Below are 21,461 nucleotides of genomic sequence, written 5' to 3'. Positions count from 1 at the left end.
TCATTTTGTCTTCTTATCATTTTATCATTTTTGGGGGTGAAGGTCCGAGGCAAGCCCTCTCTGTTGTGTTCCATGTACGGTTCCCAAATTTGTCCAAATAATGTGACTTTATTTTTTTACTTATATTTTTTTTTAAATGGAATACATTTATTCATTTCCATGTACCATTGCTGTACTCTTAGGGTCTCTTCTGATTTCCAAGTTGACATTATATTTTTTTTGCTACAGCTAAGGCTATCATAATAAATCTTTTTTTCATCCAGTTTGAGTCCTAATTCTTTACTTCTTATATTACTTAGAAGAAAGATCTCTGGATTGTTTGGTATGGTGCTTTTTGTGATTTTATTTAATACCTGATTTAGATCTTCCCAAAACTTTTTCACTTTTTCACTATTATTCCTGTTTCCTTCTTACAGCGAAAACATCTATCTGATAATGTTGAATCCCATTTTTTTTAACTTTTGGGGTGTGATATATAGCCTGAGTAACCTTGTGTTTATTATATTCTTCATAGTTCCAGAGCATAACTTTTCCCATATTTCATTTTTTATATTTATGATTAAATCTTTTTCACACTTTTGTTTGGGTTTATAGCGTATTTAATCATTTTCCTTCTCTTGCAGCTTGATGTACATGTTCGTTATAAATCTTTTTATTATCATTGTTTCTGTAATCACATATTCAAAGCTGCTTCCTTCTGGTAATCTGATTCTGCTTCCCAATTTGTCCTTTAAGTAGGCTTTCAGTTGATGGTATGCAAACATTGTACCATGAGTTATTCCATATTTGTACTTCATTTGTTCAAATGTTAATAAATTATTTCCCAAAAAAACAATTTTCTATTCTTTTAATTCCTTTTCTCTCTCATTCTCTAAAGGAAAGGTAATCAATTGTGAAAGGGATTAGTTGATTTTGCATCAATCATAATTTTGGTAGTTGGTACTTTGTTTTTTTTTCCTTTCTAAGTGAATCTTCTTCCATATATTGAGTAAATGATGCAGTACTGGTGAACTTCTGTATTGCACCAGTTTTTCATCCAACTTATAAAGTATATGTTCCGGTACCTTCTCCCCTATTATATATAGCTCTATCTTAGTCCAATCTGGTTTTTCCCTTGTTTGATAAAAATCTGATAGATCCCTTAATTGAGCTGCTCTATAATAATTTTTAAAGTTTGGTAACTGCTCTGTTTGTACCACTCTGTTAATTTATCTAACACTATCCTTGGTTTCCCCCCTTTCCATAAGAATTTCTTTATTATTCCCTTTAGTTCATTGAAAAATTTCTCTGTTAAGGGAATTGGTAACGATTGAAATAGGTATTGTATCCTTGGGAAGACATTCATTTTAATGCAATTTACCCTCCATATCAATGTTAGTGGCAATTCTTTCCAATGTTCGAAGTCTTCCTGTAATTTCTTCATTAATGGCTGATAATTTAATTTGTATAGATGTCTTAAATTATTTTCTAATCTAATACCTAGGTATCGGATTGCTTGTGTTTTCCATTTAAATGATGATTCTTTTATAAATTCTGTGCATTGCTCATTGGCATTGGTCACTTTTATTTGTGTTGATCTTGTACCCCAATATTTCTCCATATTCCTTCAATTTCTTATGTAGTTCTTTTATTGATATTTCTGTTTCTGTTAAGTATACTATGATGTCATCTGCAAATAAACTGATTTTATACTCCTTCTCCTTTATTTTTATCCCTTTTATTTTATTTTCTATTCTTATCAGTTCTACCAATGGTTCTATTACTAAGACAAACAATGAGGAGGATAGTGGACAACCCTGTCTCGTTGACCTACTTAATTTAAATTCGTTCGATACATATCCATTTACTGTTACCTTTGCCAACAGTCCATTATACAATGCTTTAATCCAATATATATATTTTTATAGTAGATTGAACTTCTGTAATCTTATAATCTGAATTAAGTAGAAATATTGGTCTACATGATGCTGGTGTTAGTGGATCCTTCCCTGTCTTTGGTATTACTGTAATTATTGCTGTCTTACATGAATCTGGTAAGTTTTGTGTTTCTTCTATCTGCTTCATTACTTCCAGGAGAGGAGAAATTAATAACTCAAAATGTTTTATAGAATTCTATTGGGAATCCATCGTCTCCAGGCATTTTATTGTTCGGCAGCTTTTTTAATATATTCTGTACTTCCTCTATTTCAAATGGTTTTATTAGTTTGTTTTGTTCCTCTTCTTGCAATTTTGGCAGTTCAATTTTAGCTAAAATCTCTTCTATTTTATCATCTTTCCTCTCATTCTCAGTTTGGTATAATTGTTCATAAAATTATCTCCATTGGATAATATGTAATTTGTTTGTCCTTTTTCCTTGATGCCAATACAGTTCTTTTAGCTTGTTCTGTTTTAAGTTGCCAGGCTAATATTTTGTGTGTATTTTCTCCTAGCTCATAATAATTTTGCTTTATTTTCGTTATGTTCTTCTCCACCTTATACACTTGTAATGTTTCATATTTTATTTCTTGTCTGCCAATTCTCTTCTTTTTGTTATATCTTCCCTTGTTGCTAGTTCTTTTTCCTGTACTTACTATCTCCCTTTCCAACTGTTCTATTTCCCAATTGTAGTCCTTTTTCATCTTAGTTACATAACTTATTATCTGCCCTCTAATGAAGGCTTTCATTGCATCCCATAATATAAGTTTGACTTTCACTGATTCCGTATTTATTTCAAAGTACATTTTAATTTGACGTTCAATAAATTTTTAAAATTCCTGTCTTTTAAGTAGCATGGAGTTTAATCTCTACCTATATGTTCTTGGTGGGATGTCCTCCAGTTCTATTGCTAATAACAGGGGTGAATGATCAGATAGCAATCTAGCTTTATATTCAGTTTTCCTAACTCTCCCTTGAATATGGGCCGACAACAAAAACATCAATCCTTGAGTATGTTTTATGCCTACTCAAATAATATGAATATTCCTTCTCTCTTGGGTGCTACCTCCTCCATATATCCATAAGTTTCATTTCCTGCATTGATTTAACCATAAATTTGGCCATTTTATTCTTTTTGGTAGTCTGTTGTCCAGTTTTATCCATCATTTGATCCAAATTAAGGTTAACATCCCCTCCTATCAATATATTCACCTGCATATCTACAATCTTCAAAAAAATATCTTGCATAAACTTTTGATCCTCTTCATTAGGTGCATATATATTGATCAAATTCCAGAATTCTGAATATTTCTGAGACTTTATCATTACAGACCTCCCTGCTGGTTCTATTATTTCCTCCTCTATTTTGATTGGTACATTTGTATTGATTAATATAGCTACATCTCTGGCTTTTGAATTATATGATGCTGCCGCTATGTGTCCTACCCAGTCTCTCCTTAATTTATTATGTTCCACTTCAATTAGATGTGTTTCCTGCACAAATGCTATATCTATTTTTTTCTTTTTTCAGTAAATTTAATAGTCTCTTCCTTTTAATTTGGTTATGTATTCCATTAATATTTATAGTCATATAATTCAACATGGCCATCTCATATTCTGTTTACACCTCATTTCCGCTTCCTCACCACCACCTTTCCCCTTTTCCCCATTTTCATCTCTCAGTTTTCCCTTTTTGAACTCAACATTTCTAAAACATAAAATACTTCAACAACTCCCACATCTAAAATTCCCTTAAGCCCAAGAGTCCCCCCTTCTCTGAGTTGCCCCTTGTCCCTTGCCAGGCAACCACAACTCCCCTCTCCATTTGGACTGCGAACCCGCTCGCATCAACTGATTTCGCAGTGACTGTTATTCTCTCCCACCCATCCCCCTCCAGAAAAGACTTTTATCTTCACATTTAACAAAACTCACCCTCTTTTTTCCCCTACTTCCTTTCTTCCCTTTTCTTTCCCTTCTTTAGTTCTTACTTATACATTATTTTTACATCTTTATATGTAGTTTGTTGTCGTTCTTTGTTCTTGTTACATCTCTTCATCTCTCCTTCCGTCCTGCATGTGTTCTGCAAATTTTCGTGCTTTCTCCAGATCCGAGAACAGTCTGTTTTGCTCCTCCAGGATAAATATTTTAAGCACAGCTGGATATCTTAACATAAATTTATAGCCTTTTGTTCCATAGGATCGATTTTGCTATGTTAAACTCCTTCCTCCTCTTTAGGAGTTCAAAACTTATGTCTGGGTAAAAAAATATTTTTTGACCCTTGTATTCCAATGGTTTTTTGTCTTCTCTAATTTTATTCCTTGCCCTCTCCAGTATATTTTCTCTTGTCATGTATCTCAGGAATTTTACTAAAATGGATCTTGTTTTTTGTTGTGGTTGTGGTTTTGGGACTAGTGTTCTGTGTGCCCTTTCTATTTTCATTCCTTCCTGTATTTCTTGCATTTCCAGGACCTTTGGGATCCATTCTTTTATAAATTTGTTCATATTTTTGCCTTCTTCATCTTCCTTTAGGCCACTATCTTTATATTGTTTCGCCTACTATAGTTTTCCATTATATCCATCTTCTGAGCTAACATCTCTTGTGACTCTAACTTTTTTGTCACTGTCTTCCAATTTTCTTCTTAAGTCATTCACTTCCATTTCTACAGCCATTTCTCATTCTTCCACATTTTCTAATCTTTTTCCTATTTCTGTCATGACCAGCTCTATTCTACTCACTTTTTCTTCTGTACTTTTCATTTCTCTTTTCATTTCACTAAATTCTAATGTCAACCATTCTTTTAATGTTTTCATTTGTTCTTGAAATTTTTTAAAATCTATATACTGTCCATCTATTTTACCTTCTATTCCTCTGTGCAGAGCTTGGTCTTCTTCTTCCTCTTCTTCTTCTGTGTCTGCACCTGTGTTTTTGTCTTCTACTTCTCTTTCTTGAATCTGTGTCTCTTCTGACTTTCTTGTTCAGCTGTTTGCCTCAGTTTGCTGGGTGTTTTCTTTGCATGGCTTCTTGCTGTTGGTGCTCTTCTTCTGGGCTAGTTATCGGTTGGGCCTCCTGTTGCTGTCCTTCTTTCCTATCACTCCCTTTTCTGTCACTTTCCTCTTCTTCCTGCTGAGAGTCCTGGTGTCGGGCATCTCTTGCTGGTCGCGCTGTGCTAGTTCACTCCTCAGATGGGCCCCCCTCCCATCGGTGTTTTCTTTTTCCTTAGTGTGCGCATTTCTGTTTGGCTCAGAGAGCCATTTTTGCAGTCCAGCGGTCAGGAGGTTGCGACTCTGCGGGGTCGTCACCAACCTCGGGGAGCAGGCTCTTTTCTCCACGACACCTTCCTGTTTCTTCATGCAGGTAAGGCCTTCTCCTTTCTCTTCTGGCATCTTTTCTTCTTTTTTTCCTGTTGTTTTTGCTTTTTCCTTCTTGGGTGCCCTTTTCTTTCTTTTCTCCACAACTTTATCTTTTATTTGTTGTGTTTTGTGTTTCTTGAACTTTGTGTTTTCTTCACTTTATTTCTTCTTTTCTGGAGGGGGCTGGTATTCTCCTACTGGCCACTACTCCATTATGTGATTCCTCCCTCCTCTGCCCACTTGCTGAGGCCGACCCTAAGCTATTAACCTTTCCTGAATTCTCTCCCAATGTTCAATATGACACTACCCTACATTATCCACCCACCCTGTTCAATGTCATGTTTATTCACTAGCAGCTGACCCAAACCATGACCCACCCATCCTTTCAGTTTCAAAACATTTTTCTTCCTCATTCCACAGCATTTATGCCCATAGGTCTCTGAACAGCACCAGACATTTTTTTTTTACCTTTTCATGCTCTTCACTGCTCCAGTATTTAAAAGAAACCTCCACTTGTACAAGGCTAATTCAATCATGTTTAATGCCATGAGGAATGGTCATTATTGAATTTTCAGGCTCACACCACAAAGGATTGTTGGCTCATTACACAATGATTGATTATGATGGCATTACTAGTGTCAATTAATTTCTGGGCATCGACTGAGTCATTCTCCATTTGCTAGTTATGAGAGCTTGCTCTGTACAAATTGACTGCTTGATTTCACACATAATAAGACAGCAAATGTCAAAATGCATAGGATATCTCTTGATTTTTTAAAGCAAAATGCCCTGAAGTGCACTATATAAATGTAGTTCTTTATTTTTGCATATTATAACTAATAGTATGGATTCTTCTATTGCTTCTCTATTGGAGAATTAAGCTCAGAGGTTGGGGATGCTGTTTACTAGCTCAGATTTTCCACTGATAGAATTTAAACTGAAGGAAACTGGGAGCATTAACCTCTGCAACAAAATACTTAATTGAAACATCTACCTGCAGAAGTCATTGTGCCCAGAACAAAATATCACAATTATAAGCGACATGTCAACCAAAAGATTAATAAACCTAAGCTTGAAAGGGCAAGTCTAACAAAAAAAAATATACTGCAGAGAATCCTGCTACATCCAAATCTGGATTATTGTAATATTTTTAGGACTGGCCTGAGAGTGTCAACTGAATTCTCAACCTATTAACTTGTTCCTGTCAATTATTTGTTCACGCATTAACTCTTTCTGTGCAGAATTCCCCCTTGCCACCTCAAGTACTGATCTCTACTTGGCTGTAATTGGGAGCTAAACTGACTGACAACACAAACACAGAGTTCCATATGCTCTGATAATTACACCACAGATGGATTAACCCAATGTCTACCACCATTCTGATAATAAATCTGCTGCGTCTGCACAATGAATTCAAATGCATACTATGGCGCTTCTCTTAATTGAGACAGAATAACAGTATATCTTGAAATAATCTTCAACTATCTGCATGGAAGATAACAATTTATTTGTTGCAGAATTTGCTCTGGATCACAGATGGTCTAGGAAAGCTAATATTTAAATGCTCTCAGTCCATTGATGAACTATTCTAATTTCTGAACTTCCTGCTGTATTCATACATTGCTCTGATCTGTTTAAAATGGGTCAAATACTGGGAAATAATCCCAATTTCATGCAATGATAATGATTAACTGGATGAGCCAAAAGAAGGTTGGTAAATTTGATAATTGACTGTAGCATATATTGAATCTTATATGCACAGGAGATATAGGAGAAGGATCAGTCTTTCTTTTTAACTAAATAAATACTTGTGCAAATTATATAATAAACTTTTCCACCTTTACTTTGAAACTGACCAAAATATTGCATTCGTATTTGCTGAGCCAAGAACTAATTCAAAGAATACCATAAAGCCAGGTTACCTTTTCCATACTCAAGGAGAACATGCCAAGGCAGAAATTTGGAAGTGTCAAACATGATTGATCTTCTTGTTTCATTTACATTTTTATAAAAAGGAAAACAATGATGGAGAGATTCAGCAAGTCAAACAGTGTACTTTATATATGTATATCTTTATTCATCACCAATGTTTTGGACTTGAGCCCTTCATCAAAACATGAACATAATGCTGCAGAAATTTTAGTTCCTTGGTGGCATGGATTTGTAATTTGCAATAAATGAAGAGTTGGTTATCACTGTAAATGAAATAGGACCTCTGCCACAATTTCCTCTCTTACCTAGAACTCTTGATGAAGATAGCCAAGTATAGCAGTTATCCAAAATGTTGGCATTAGAATCCAACATGGGTTCACTACAGATTTCAGGTTTAGTGAATCCATCACACAAAAGGGAAGAGTTCAGGACAAAATCTTTTCCATGTGGCATTAATGAAAGTCTTAAAGGTCTACAACTAAGATCAGACTTCCTTCCCTGTTTAAAAATGTTAGGCTTTGTGAATTGGTGCCTCTGGAATAAAGACAATGCTATCGTCTGATCCTGAAGAGGCGCAAAGCAAATTTCATAGAATATTTCTAAACACATGAGAAGAATGGATTGGGGAGGGGTCATGGAAATTAGCCTCCAGATGGATGTTTTTTTACACTGAACAAAGAGATGATTTTCCTGCTTTTGTTACTGATAATTATTTTACAGAATTTATTTCACTCTTTGTAAAACGTGAACACTTAAGAAAGATGACATTTTTTCTTGGCTTACAAAAATGAGTACAATTAGTAAATAGATGAAGTACATTAAATTATAAGGGTCATAAATACTCTTTTTTTTGTGTGTATAATCCTAGTGCTTAGGAGCAGATATTTTTAGATTTCTTAAATATGGCTGCAAAAGGATATAAATCCAATCAATTCCTTTTTATCTGATGAGATCCCAGCATGAGTTCAAAACATCACTTCATCATAATGATTGCTTCTTTAAGCAATCAATTCAAAAGATCAGATATTATGATATTGTCATCCATTGTTGTTTACTTTTCAGAAATCTAAAGTAGAAACGGTAGTTTTTTGAAATCAGAAATGAAAACAAAAGGTCTCAAAACACTCAACAGGTAATGCACCATCCATGGAGAAACAGCCAAAGTCTTCTGACAAATGGGTCTCAGTCCCATCTGGACATGTTATTGGCAGGAACACTGTGGACCAAAAGATAAGCAAATGAATAGCATGAGTCAAGGTCATTAGGAATTCTTTAAATCCATGCCACTGCAGCATCTTCCTTTCCCATCACAACCAAAATGTGATGGTCCAAGGACATTTTTTTTTTACATTTTTATGGACTTTGCTGACTTCATTTGGCATAAGACTCGTGTTTCCAAGCATTTGATTTAAAAAAAAACAGAACCTGGTTTTTTTTTGGATAAGACCAGAAAAATAAAATCAATTCAAATGGATTTGTGGAGTTATACAGCATGGAAACAGATCCTTTGGCCAACAAGTTCATACAGACCATCAGAAACCTATTTATACAGACCCTAAGTCAATCCCATTTTTTGTTTAATTTTGAAACTCCTTTTAGATTCTTATAATAATGTACGCACTAAAGTCGATTACAGTGGACCACGAACCTACCAATTGAGATGGGGAAGGATACGAGGATGAAACCAATGTGATCTAAGCCCAACGTCAGAATTGAATCCGAATCTCTGGAGCTGTAAGGCATTGGTTTTATCAGCTGGGTCACTGTGTCACCTCCTGAGACCAGCTGAAGATCAGCTAGGTTACTAAGTCCACTGGCAACTCAGGACATATGAACCCACTCTGTCTTTTTTAATTTGGAAGATAATGTGGATTAATCAGGCTATTTGGGCTGTAGGTAGATGTAGGTAGATGGCTAAAATACAAAAAAAAGTATTAGTCTTCAGGAAGATTTTAGAGTAAATAAAGAGTGAACCTGATTCAAGTAACTAATGCAATAAATATAGACATTGTTGATGATGAAAACATTTTGAGTATAATGGTTCTGGAGATAAATAAATATAATGGAAAAATATGTGTACCTAGATTGACAAAGTAATTCAGAAGATAGAAAATAAGATTAAGTAACAACGTTCAAACAGAATCAGGAAAGACATAAATTGAAAGAGAAAATTAGCTAGAGAGAAAGAATGTCATGTTACAGCGAAATCTAAAGAGAATAATATGGATAGGTAATAGCAAGAACAATAAACCAATGGCATTTTTGTTCAATTAAATGAATAATTGTGGGAGAATCAATGACATGATGGATTACATCTACTTTGTTGGAAGGAAGGGGATCAATTATCCAAATGTCCTTTTTTTAATCAACTATTTCCTGAAAATTGTCTATTAATGAGGAGGAAAATATACTTTCTCTTACATTTATTTGAGCCAATCCTCATTTTCCAAACACAAATCTATAAGCACACGTGTTAAGTGGAAAATTAGATTTTATTAAAAGACAAGTGGGGAAAATATTTAACTTTGTTGGCTTGGAATTCATGGGATGGAAACTATTTCAAAATGAGGTTAGCAACCTTAATATCTATTAGTTTTGTTAATCATTTTTGTTAAAAATTGTAAAAATTATACAGGTATATACATACCTGCTGTGGTTCAGATACTGCTCCATGGATGCATCCAACTGGCAGTAACACAACAAGAGGTATTGGTTTGTGAAAGAACACAGATTCACTCATGAGCTACCTACTACTTGCTAATTGTCACTGGAGTCAGATCTTCCAAATAAATATGTTTGAGGCATTCTTGTCTTCATTGGACAAGGTATCAAGTATGAAAGTCGGAAGCTCAATTTTACAGGATGTTAGTCAGACCACTTTTGGAGTACTGTGTGCATTTCTGGTTGCCCAAATTTAGGAGGGTTATCAATAATTTGGAATGGGTGCAGAGGGTCTTGACCAGGATGTTGCTAGGGCTAGATGGCTTGAATTATAGTAAGAGGTTAGATAAGCTAGCTCTTTATTGCCTTGAGCATAGTGGCTGAGGGGTGACCCCATAGAGATTTGTAAAACCATTAGGCCATGGATAAAGTGAATGTTCACAATCTTTTTTTCCCAGGGTTGACAGTTCTAGAACAAGAGACATAAGGTTAAGGAGGAGAGATTTAAGAAAAACCTGATGGGCAACATTTTCACTCAGAGGGTAGACCATATCTGGATTGAGCTGCCAGTAGAAGTGGGTATGATTTTGAAGTTCGTAAGACATTTGGAGAAATTTATGCATAGGAAGGGCTTGGAAGTAAATGGACAAAATATAGGCAAATAGGACTCACCCAGAATGCTATCTCAGTCAACATGATCAAGTTGAGCCAAAGGCCTGTTTGTGCTGTGTAATTCTAATGTTGATTCTTTGCTTCAAGAGCTATTGATTAACTGGTACATTGACCAGGAAGGAATGCTGCTACTTTACAACACCTGTACATTTTATCTTTTTAATTAAATTAAGTTAAATTTTAATTAAATTTTAGTTAAAAAAAAATAGACATACAGCATGACAACAGGCCATTTTGAGTCTCTGTCTCCCAATTTACACCCTGTTAACCTACACCTCTGGTATATTTCGAATCTAGGTTCCATTTTGATATCGTGCTCTGTGTGTTGGATTTCACATTTGTCTTATGGGATTTTTGCAATTCTCTCTGATTTTCTTCCACATTTCAAAGATATGCTAGATGGTAGATTAATTGGCTCCTGTAAATTGCCCTCAAGTACAATATTGAATGGTTGAAGAAACAGAAATTTAATTGGTATGTATGGGAGAATAGGTGACAAGGAAAAATGAGGTTTAATAAGGGATTGTTGAGTTTGTGTAGAGAAATCATGCTCTGCTAAACAAAATAGAGGGAATATAAAGAACTAAAAATAAATGAACATCCCTTTGAGAAAATAAATGTTTACCAACAAGCTCTTAGCCAACTAGCTTTCCTCTTGAAAAATAAATAAGGTGAGAGTGGCATCTGCTGTGTTTCTTGAAGGAATCTGGATCATCCATGTCCATAGCTGGAGCCCAGTAATTATGTGACTCTGGGATGACTGAAAAGTCCTGTCCCGTTGAGGCCTTCAATTATTTCAATGAGATGGTAATTTTAAAGAACAATGAGGGGGATTTGACTTTGCAATGGTGTGCATGAGTTGCCAATCAGATAGTCATCAATTTGATGACTTGGTAGAATTTAGCACCGCACTGCTAAATTCTACCAAGGATCAGTAATTTCATGACTGCAAAGGGGTAATGACAGAGTGGAAGTTGTTATCCTCCTGTCTACTCATCCATCTACTCAATGAGATGGCAGGTGTCAATGCATGATACATTTAACAATACTCAAAGAGGCTGCACTGCAGAAAGTTTGAGAGCTGACACTCATTCTAAACACTGACTGGTAGATTACTTCATACTGTAATTGGCACTGTATATGCACTTCCACAGTCCTCATAAGCTGCTCAAGTTGGACAAGTGAAGCAATACATATGATATTTTGGACAGAAACAGGACATTTACCAGTAAGTACTACTATTTAGAGCAATAATAATTAAAAATCAACAGAAGCTGTAAATCCTAAATAAAAACAAGGAATTCTGGAAACATTCAACAGGTCAGGGAATATCTGTCAGGAGAGAAATCATGAATGTTTCTGGTCATTAGTACACAAGACAATGTGTTTTATATTGCAGAGAGAGAAAAGTGACCAAGGGCACGGACCAACTATTACCTTGACGATATTGCTCTGCAGTCTATCACAGATATTCCTCTTGTTTGAAACTTTTGTTCACTGCAACTTGGAACATATTAACCTTCTCACTTTCCCAGTTTTGACAAATATGAACTCTGCTTCTCTCCCCAATTATGTTTCCAGATTTTTTTTATATCAGGATTCTTTTTTTCCATTTCTTAATAGTGTTTTTGCTCCACTATTATATCCTCCAGTCTGCCCTCATTTAAACCTGTCAACATTACCGCTTGCTTGTCTGGCCTTCCCTTAAATGCATCCCCTCAATTTGCCTTAATTGCTTCCTGACAAGTGAGTTTCAAATTCTCACCTGTCATTGGGCACAGACACTTATTCTGGAATCCCTTTTGAATTGCTTAGTGACTGTCTGATCTTGATACCTGGAATGAGCATGTTGCCTTGTTAGAAAAGATTGGACAGACAAGGAGACTTAATTGAAACATATAGGATCTTGAAGGAATTTGACAGGATAGGTGTGGCCAGCAATACACAAATGTGTTGGTGAAACTCAACACATCACACAGCATCCATAGGAAGTTAAGGGTAGACAATAATTAGGGGATGGGATGTTCGTCAGGAAAGATCTAGAGAGGTTACTTTCTCTTGTGGGAGAACTACAAGCTAGGATTTACAATTTAAATGTAATGAGTTTCTCATTTAAGATAGAGATAAGTTTTTTTTTCTCTCAGGTGGTCATTGGTCATTAAAATTCTTATCTTCAAAGTTTGGTGGAAGCAGTGTCTTTCAATATTTGTAAGATAGAAGGAAATTGCTTCACACTGACCTCATTATGTCCATGCCCTCTTCTTTTTGTTAAGGATTTTCAATAAACATGAAGTTACAAAACAAACAAAATCAAAGAAACATCCCAGATCTATACAATAAAATACCAAAACCGAACTACATGTTGATAGACAAAGAAGGAAGAATTAACACATTATCACAACAATCAAATTCTGCACTATTGGTGATAAATACAAAATTACACACCGTGCCGATCCTTCAAAGAAAAGTAGGAAACATTGACTATGCAGGTTCAGGCTTTGGGTATGCCACAGAATTCCTTCTATCGACCTGATTGAAATCATGGTGATCAAGTTTGTGGTAGAGGCGACAGACGGCATATTTATTGGAAGAATCGGAGATTTGGTGCTGATGCCTGGTCCTCTCAGCCACCTCGCGACTTATACAAATGACAGCCAGGAAACAACCAGGTCTGGCAGTAGAGGCATCTGCTGCCCATTGGGCATGTCAGCTGACCATCTCTCAGGTGTTCAATTCTGGTGCAGAGATTTCTGTGGTCCTTACAACCATGGAGGAACACACATGCCCCAATATGTCATGTGTTCTTTCAGCTGTGAATGATTCTCATATTCCAACATATGACCAGAGGACACTCACATTGGATTTTGGTCTTAAGAAACATTTTTATGGTTTTTCACAGTTGTAAATGTGGCAAATTCCATTTTCGGAGAGAATTTCTTGTCACAATTTTTCTTTGTTGATGGATTTGAAAAATTGCTGCATTGTGGACTGCAGCTCTTGTATGCAAGTGATCTGTTGTACCTCCAATGTCGTCAGCCACCTGACAAACCTTCAACCTGGCTCCTGCCCTTTCCAAGCCTTGCTCACATGTTTCCCTCACCTAGTGACCAATCGTATTGTCATACAGACGTTAAACATAGAGTAACCCATCCTATAGAGACTTGGGATCCTCCGGTGGTAGCATGGGCTCGTAGATTACTATCAGATCATCTTAAAATCGGGAAATCAGAATTGTCCACAGATCTGACACCTGCTGGGCTTCACCATTACACATGGTTCCAAAAAAAATCTCCTAGGGATTGGCAGGCTTGTGGTGATTATCATGCCCTGAGCAATTCAATATCTCCAATTTACAAGACTTTTCAGCAAACATCCATGCCCAACATGATTTGTGAAAATAGATCTTGTACAGGGGTGACCAAACCGCAGCTCATGAGCCACATGTGGTTCTTTGACATGTGATGTGCAGCTCACGGGGTGTCTAGGTGTCCTCAGCGGGGAGGGTAGGTGTCCGTAGTGGGGAAGGTAGCTGTCACCAGCGGGGAGGGTGGCTGTCAGCGGGTCGCTAGCTGACTGTCAACAGCCTGTCTGTTTCTAGGCACCTGAAAGCTGCTAGCTGCTTTGCCTTGCTGCTTTCAGGTGCCAAGGGGGAGTGCTTGAAAGTGGAGAATATACCTCCCCAAGGTGGGTTGAGTAAGTACACCTCGGGGAAAGGTTCTCCACTTTCAGGTGGCCTCCCAACAGCCACATTTGGGTATTTTAAGTGACTTTACTTTTGGGTATTATGGCCGCCTGAAAGGGGCTAATAGTGTTAGTGGTTGTGGCTTGTGATCGCGTGATTGCTACCGCTCTTAAACATCTGAAATTTATGATACGTGGCTCTTATGTTAAGCAAGTTTGGCCACCCCTGATCTACTATGTGCTTACTATCAGATCCCAGTTGAGCCTTCTGATGTCACGAAAATGGCAATAATTAGCCCTTCCAGCACATTTAAATTTCTGCAAATGCCATTCAGTCTTCAGAATGCAGCTCAGACATTCCAGAGATTTATGGGCCACATACTCGCCAGTCTCAATTTTGTGTGTTGTTTACATCGACGATATTCTGGTTGCAAGTGTGGATGAAGAGGAGCATAAGTGTTACTTTATCTCATTGATTCAGAGGCTTGATGAGTTTGGCATTGTGATCAATCCCAGAAAATGTGTTTCTGGCACTGCTGATCTTAGATTTTTGCAAGAGATTCAAGAATTTCCTAAACCCATTATGTTTAGCCACGTATGTTGTAATGCATTTTAGGCATGATTAATTTTTATTGCTGATTCCTGCCAAATGCTGCAGCATCTCTATTAGACTTTACGGAACTTCTAAAATGATCCGATAAGGCGGTGTCCAAAAGATCATTAACTGGGAGATGATGCCGTGTGAGCTTTCAAAGATGTGAAGACTGTGCTTGCTAAGACCATGGTGTTCGTACATCAAAAGCCCAATGCCTTGCTCTCTCTTACCACAGATGCATCTGTCAATGCTGTGCGAGCAGTGCTGGAACAATGAGACCATGGGCAATTGCAACCTCTAGTATTTTTTTTTCCGGCAAGCTGTCACCAGCTCAGGCAAAGTATAGAACATTTGTTTGAAAATTCTTGGTCATCTATCTTGCAGTGGAACATTTCCACTTTTTTTTTGGAAGGTCGTCCTTTCACCATTTATACAGACCACTAGCCTCTTACACATACTGTAAGTACAAGCACACATCTCTACTCGCCCAGAGAGATACGGCACTTGGACTTCACCCAACAATTTTCATTGGACACATGGCACATCTAAGGAAAAGTGAATGCCATGGATGACGCCCTGTCCATGTGCGACATTGTCACCTTACATACAACTACTGCGATCGATTTCACCCCTGTGAGTTGTGCACAACACATCAATCATGATCTCATCTGGTATTACCAGATGAACTCTGGTCTCCATCTTCAAGATGTGACCCTGGGAGGAGTCATGCGATGGAGTAGTGACCTGTCGGGAAAACCAGCCCTCTCCAGGAAAATAGGAAAAAAGTTAGGAAAAAGCAGAGCATAACAAAAATAAAATAGAAGAAATAGAAGATAAAGATACAGAGAAAAGAAAGAAGATGGCTTCCAAGAAGGAGAAAGTAAAAACAACTGGAAAAAAAGAAGTAGAAAAGTCGCCGGAGAAGAAAGAAGAAGGAATTACCTGCACGAAGGAACAGGACGCTGTAGTGGCGAGGAGTTCCTGCCTCAAGAGGTCAGTGCCTGCCCTGTGGAGTTGCGACCCACCAGCTGGTGCACTAAAAATGGCTCTCGAAGCCAAACAAAAGTGCGCATTGCGCTATCAAAGGAGAAAGAGGACACCGGTGGGAGGGGGGCTCAGCAGAGGAGCAGGCTGTCACAGAGCGAACAGCTAAGGGCTGCCCAACCCCAGGGCTCTCAGCTGGAGGACAAGGAGACAGCATAAGAGGGAGCGATGAAACAGACATGGGAGATAGACAGAGGGATGACCAACAAGAAGACCAACATCAGGAAGCACAACAGATAAGCAGCCCAGGAAGGGAGGACCAGCAACAAGAGGCCCAGAAAGAAGAGGCCTGACAAAGAGATGCAAGCAGCTCATCAGGAAAAACAGAAGAGACACAGACACAAAGAAGAGAAGAAGAAGACACACAGATACAGACATAGAAGAAGAGGAAGAAGAAGACCAAGATCTTCACAGAGAAAGAGAAGGTAAAACTGATGGACAAAGAGAAATAAAAGGTAAAACTGATGAACAGAATATAGATAAAGTCTTTTTTGAAGAACAAATGAGATCAGTAAAAGAATGGTTGTCATTAGAGTTTAATGCAATTAAAAGGAAAATGAAAAGAACAGAAGATAAAATGCAAAGGTTAGAACTGGTAATGACAGAAATAGGGAAAAGAGTAGAGAATGTGGAAGAGCAGTAAATGGCTGCAAAAATGGAAATAAATGACTTAAGAGAAAAATCGGAAGAAAGTAATAAAAAAAATTAAAGAGACACAAGAGTTGTTTGCTCAGAAAATTGATATGATGGAAAATTATAGTAGGCGAAACAACATAAAAATAATGGGCCTGAAGGAGGATGAAGAAGGCACAGACATTAAGGAATTTATAAAAGGATGGATCCCGAAGGTCTTGGGAATGACAGAAATGCAGGAAGAAATGGAAATAGAAAGGGCACACAGAGCATTAGCTCCGAAACCACAGGCACATCAAAAACCAAAATCTATTTCAGTAAAATTTTTGAGATACACAACAAGAGAAAATATACTGTAACGGGCAAGGAATAAAATTAGACAAGATAATAAACCATTGGAATACAAAGGTCAAAAATATATTTTTACCCAGACATAAGTTTTGAACTCTTAAAGAGGAGGAAGGAGTTTAATACAGCAAAATCAACTTTATGGAAAAAAGGTTACAAATTCATATTAAGACATCCAGCCATGCTTAAAATATTTATACCTGCGGAGCAAAACAGACTGTTCTCAGATCCAGAGAAAGCGCAAGAATTTGCAGAACATTTGTAGGACAGGAGAAGAAATGAAGAGACGTAACAAGAATGAAGAATGGCAATAAAGTATATATAAAGATGTAAAAAAAATGTATATGTAAAAAAACAAAGAGGGAAAAGAGAAGGGAAGGAAGGGAGTAAGGGGGGAAAGAAGAGAGAGCTTTGTAATATGTGTTAAAAAAAAGTGTTTTCTGGAGAGGGCTGGGTGGAGGGGGAATAACCATCACTGCAAAATCAGTTGACGCTGCGAACAAGATCACAAACCAAATGAAAAGGCGAGTTGTGGTTGCCCGGCAAGGAATATGGGGCAACTCAGAGAGGGGGGGGGGAACTTTTGGGGTTAAGTTATTAGTGGATGTGGGAACTGCGGGGGTACTTTATGTCTTAAATGTGTTGTCATACATTAAGTGTAATAAGAGAAAACTAAGAGATGAAAATGGGGAAAAGGGGAATGGAGGTGGTGAAGAGATGGAAAAGAGGTATATGCAAGATATAAGATGGCCATGTTGAACTATATGACTATAAACATTAATGGAATACATAACCAAATTAAAAAGAAGAGGTTACTAAATTTATTGAAGAAGGAAAAAATAGATATAGCATTTGTGCAGGAAACGCATCTAACTGAAGTGGAACATAACAAACTAAAGAGAGATTGGGTAGGACATGTAATGGCAGCATCCTATAATTCAAAAGCTAGAGGTGTAGCCATACTAGTTAACAAAAATGCACCAATCAAAATAGAAGAGGAAATAATAGATCCAGCAGGGAGGTATGTAATGATAAAGAGTCAGATATACTCAGAATTTTGGAATTTGCTCAATATATATGTGCCTAACAAGGAGGATCCAAAGTTTATGCCGGATATTTTTTTGAAGATTGCAGACACACAAGGAAATATATTGATAGGAGGGGATTTTTAATCTTTTGGACCAAATGTTGGATAAAACTGGACAAAAGACAAATAAAAAGAATAAAGTAGCCACATTTATGGTTAAATCAATGCAGGAAATGAAACTTATGGATATATTTAGGAGGCAGGACCCAAGAGAGAAGGAATTTTCATGTTATTTGAGTAGCACAAAACTTACTCAAGGATTGATATGTTTTTGTTGTCAGCCCATATTCAAGGGAGAGTTAGGAAAACTGAATATAAAGCTAGACTACTATCTAACCATTCACCCCTATTATTAGCAATAGAACTGGAGGACATCCCACCAAGAACATATAGATGGAAGTTAAACTCCATGCTACATAAAAGACAGGAATTTAGGGAGTTTATTGAATGCCAAATTAAAACATATTTGGAAATAAACACAGGATGAGTGAAATACAAATTTATATTATGGGACACAATGAAAGTCTTCATTAGAGGGCAGATAATAAGTTGTGACTAAGATGAAAAAGGATTACAATCAGGAAATAGAGTTGTTGGAAAGGGAGATAGTAAGGGGGGAATGAATTAGTAAAAAAGGGATGATATAACGAAAAGGAGAGAATTGGCTGACAAAAAAATTAAATACAATACATTACAAATGTACAAGGTGGAGAAGAACATAATGAAAATAAAGCAAAATTATTACAAACTGGAAGAAGAAACACATAAAATAATAGCCTGGCAACTTAGAACAAGCTAAAAGAACGATACTGACATCAAGGAAAAAGGACAAACAAATTAGATATAATCCAACAGAGATTAATGAAAATTTTAAGGAATTTTATGAATAATTGTATCAAACTGAGAACGAGGGGAAAGATGATAAAATAGTGGAATTTTTAGCTAAAATTGAATTGCCGAAATTGCAACAAGAGGAACAAAACAAACTAATAAAACCATTTGAAATAGAGGAAGTACAAGATATATTAAAAAACCTGCTGAACAATAAAACACCAGGAGAGGATGGATTTCCAATAGAATTTTATAAAACATTTAAAGAATTATTAATTCCTCCTCTCCTGGAAGTAATGAACCAGATAGAAGAAACACAAAACTTGCCAGATTCATGTAAGACAGCAATAATTACAGTAATACCAAAGACAGGGAAGGATCCATTAACACCAGCATCATGTAGACCAATATCTCTACTTAACACAGACTATAAGATAATAGTGAAATTATTAGCAAACAGATTGGCCGATTGTGTACCTAAAATAGTAAAACAAGATCAAACTGGATTTGTTAAGAAAAGACGAACAGCGGATAAATCTGTAAACTTATTAATCTAATCCACACAGTTCAAGGAAATAAGAAATCAACACTGGCTGTTTCTCTAGACGCAGAAAAAGCTTTTGACAGAGTAGAGTGGAATTAGTTATTTAAAGTATTACAGAAGTTCAATCTACCAGAAAAATATATAAATTGGATTAAAGCATTGTATAATGGACCATTGGTGAAGGTAACAGTAAATGTATATGTATCGAGTCACTTTAAATTAAGTAGGTCAACTAGACAGGGATGTCCACTATCCTCCTCATTGATTGTCTTAGCAATAGAACCTTTGGCAGAACTGATAAGAATAGAAAATAAAATAAAAGGGATAAAAATAAAGGAGAAGGAGTATAAAATCAGCTTATTTGCAGATGACATCATAGTATACCTAACAGAACCAGAGGTATCAGTAAAATAATTACATAATAAATTGAAGGAATATGGTGAAATATTGGGGTACTAGATCAACACAAATAAAAGTGAAGTGATGCCAACGAGTAACGCAGACTATACAGAATTTAAAAAAGAATCACCATTTAAATGGCAAGCACAACCAATCCGATACCTAGGGATCAGGTTAGATAATAACTTAAGCCACTTGTACAAACTAAATTATCAGCCACTAATAAAGAAATTGCAGGAAGACTTAGAACATTGGAAAGAATTACTGTTAACGTTGATAGGGAGAGTAAACTTCATTAAAATGAACGTGTTCCCAAGGATACAATACTTATTTCAAACATTACCAATTCCTTTAACAGAAAAATTCTTTAAGGAACTAAAGAGAATAATAAGGAAATTCTTGTGGAAAGGGAGGAATCCAAGGGTAGTGTTAGATAAATTAGCTGAGAGGTATAATCATGGTGGTTTGCAGTTACCAAATTTTATAAATTATTATAGAGCTGCACAATTAAGGTATTTATCAGATTTTTACCAGACAAGGGAAAAACCACTGGACTAAGATAGAACTAGATAAAAAAGGGGAAAGGGTACCAGAACATATACTTTATAAGTGGGATGAAAAGCTGGTGCAATATAAAAACTCACCAGTACTGCATCATTTACTTAATACATAGAAGAACATCCTCTTAGAAAGGAAAAAAATGAATGATCAAATACCAAAATTACTATTGATGCAAAATCCGCTAATCCCTTTTACAATAGATAACCTTTCCTTTAGAGAATGGGAGAGAAAAGGAATCAAAAGAATATAAAATTGTTTTTTGGGAAATAATTTATTAACATTTGAACAGTTGAAGTACAAATATGGAATAACTCATGGTACAATGTTTGCATATCATCAACTGAAAGCTTATTTAAAGGATAAATTGGGAAACAGCTTTTGATTACCTGAAGGAAGCAGCTTTGAATACGTGATTACAGACACAATGATAATTAAAAGATTTATAACCAACATTTACATTAAGCTACAAGATAAGGAAAATGAAATAAACTATAAACCTAAGCAGAAGTGGGAAAAGGATCAAAACATAAAGATAAAAAATGAAGTATGGGAAAAGTTATGTTCTGGAACTATGAAGAATACAATAAACACAAGGTTATGCATGATACAGTATAATTGGTTACACAGGGTATATATCACTCCTCTATAATTAAAAAATTGGGACTCAACATTATCAGATAGATGTTTTCGTTGTAAGAAGGAAATGCAAACAACAGTACATGCAACTTGGGCATTTACAAAAGTAAATACGTTTTGGGAAGATTTAAATCAGATACTAAATAAAATTACAAAAAAGAACATACCAAAAACAACAGAGATATTTCTTTTAAGTAACATAAGAAGTAGAGAATTAGGCCTCAAATTGGATAAAGTGCAAAAAAAAATTCATTATGAGAGCCTTAGCGATAACAAAAAAATGTATAATGTCAACTTGGAAAATGGAAGGAAGCATGAGTATACAGTAATGGTACTTGGAAATGAATAAATGTATTCATTGGAAAAAATAACATATAATTTAAAAAAATAAAGTCAAAATGTTTGAACAAATTTGGGAACCATACATGGAACATATCAGAGAGAGCTTTCCTACGACCTCCATCCCCTAAAATGAGAATGAAAATGATAAGAAGACAAAATTACTAGATTCAGTGTGTAATAAATAGATGACACATTTTTCTTGTTTATTTTCCTTTGTGTGAAAATATTGT

The 21,461-nt window shown here is 36.1% G+C and overlaps 1 long non-coding RNA gene across 3 annotated transcripts in view; it reads right to left on the bottom strand.

Moving 5' to 3' along the window:
* LOC138737668 (uncharacterized) overlaps window positions 1-21,461 on the bottom strand; it is a 171,523-nt gene that overhangs the window by 74,033 nt on the left and 76,029 nt on the right. The window contains exon 3 of one of the 3 annotated variants that reach the window (XR_011341128.1): window positions 8,246-8,413. The exons of the other annotated variants lie outside the window; for them this stretch is intronic. This is a non-coding gene — a long non-coding RNA (uncharacterized lncRNA). Of the gene's footprint in view, window positions 1-8,245; window positions 8,414-21,461 lie in introns of those variants that run through there. 3 annotated transcript variants of the gene reach the window in all.

Source organism: Narcine bancroftii, chromosome 6 (genome assembly GCF_036971445.1).
Source record: "Narcine bancroftii isolate sNarBan1 chromosome 6, sNarBan1.hap1, whole genome shotgun sequence".
Classification (NCBI taxonomy): Eukaryota; Metazoa; Chordata; class Chondrichthyes; order Torpediniformes; family Narcinidae; genus Narcine; species Narcine bancroftii.
Note: the sequence above shows the minus strand (reverse complement) of the source record. Positions and strands in the feature narration are given on the sequence as shown.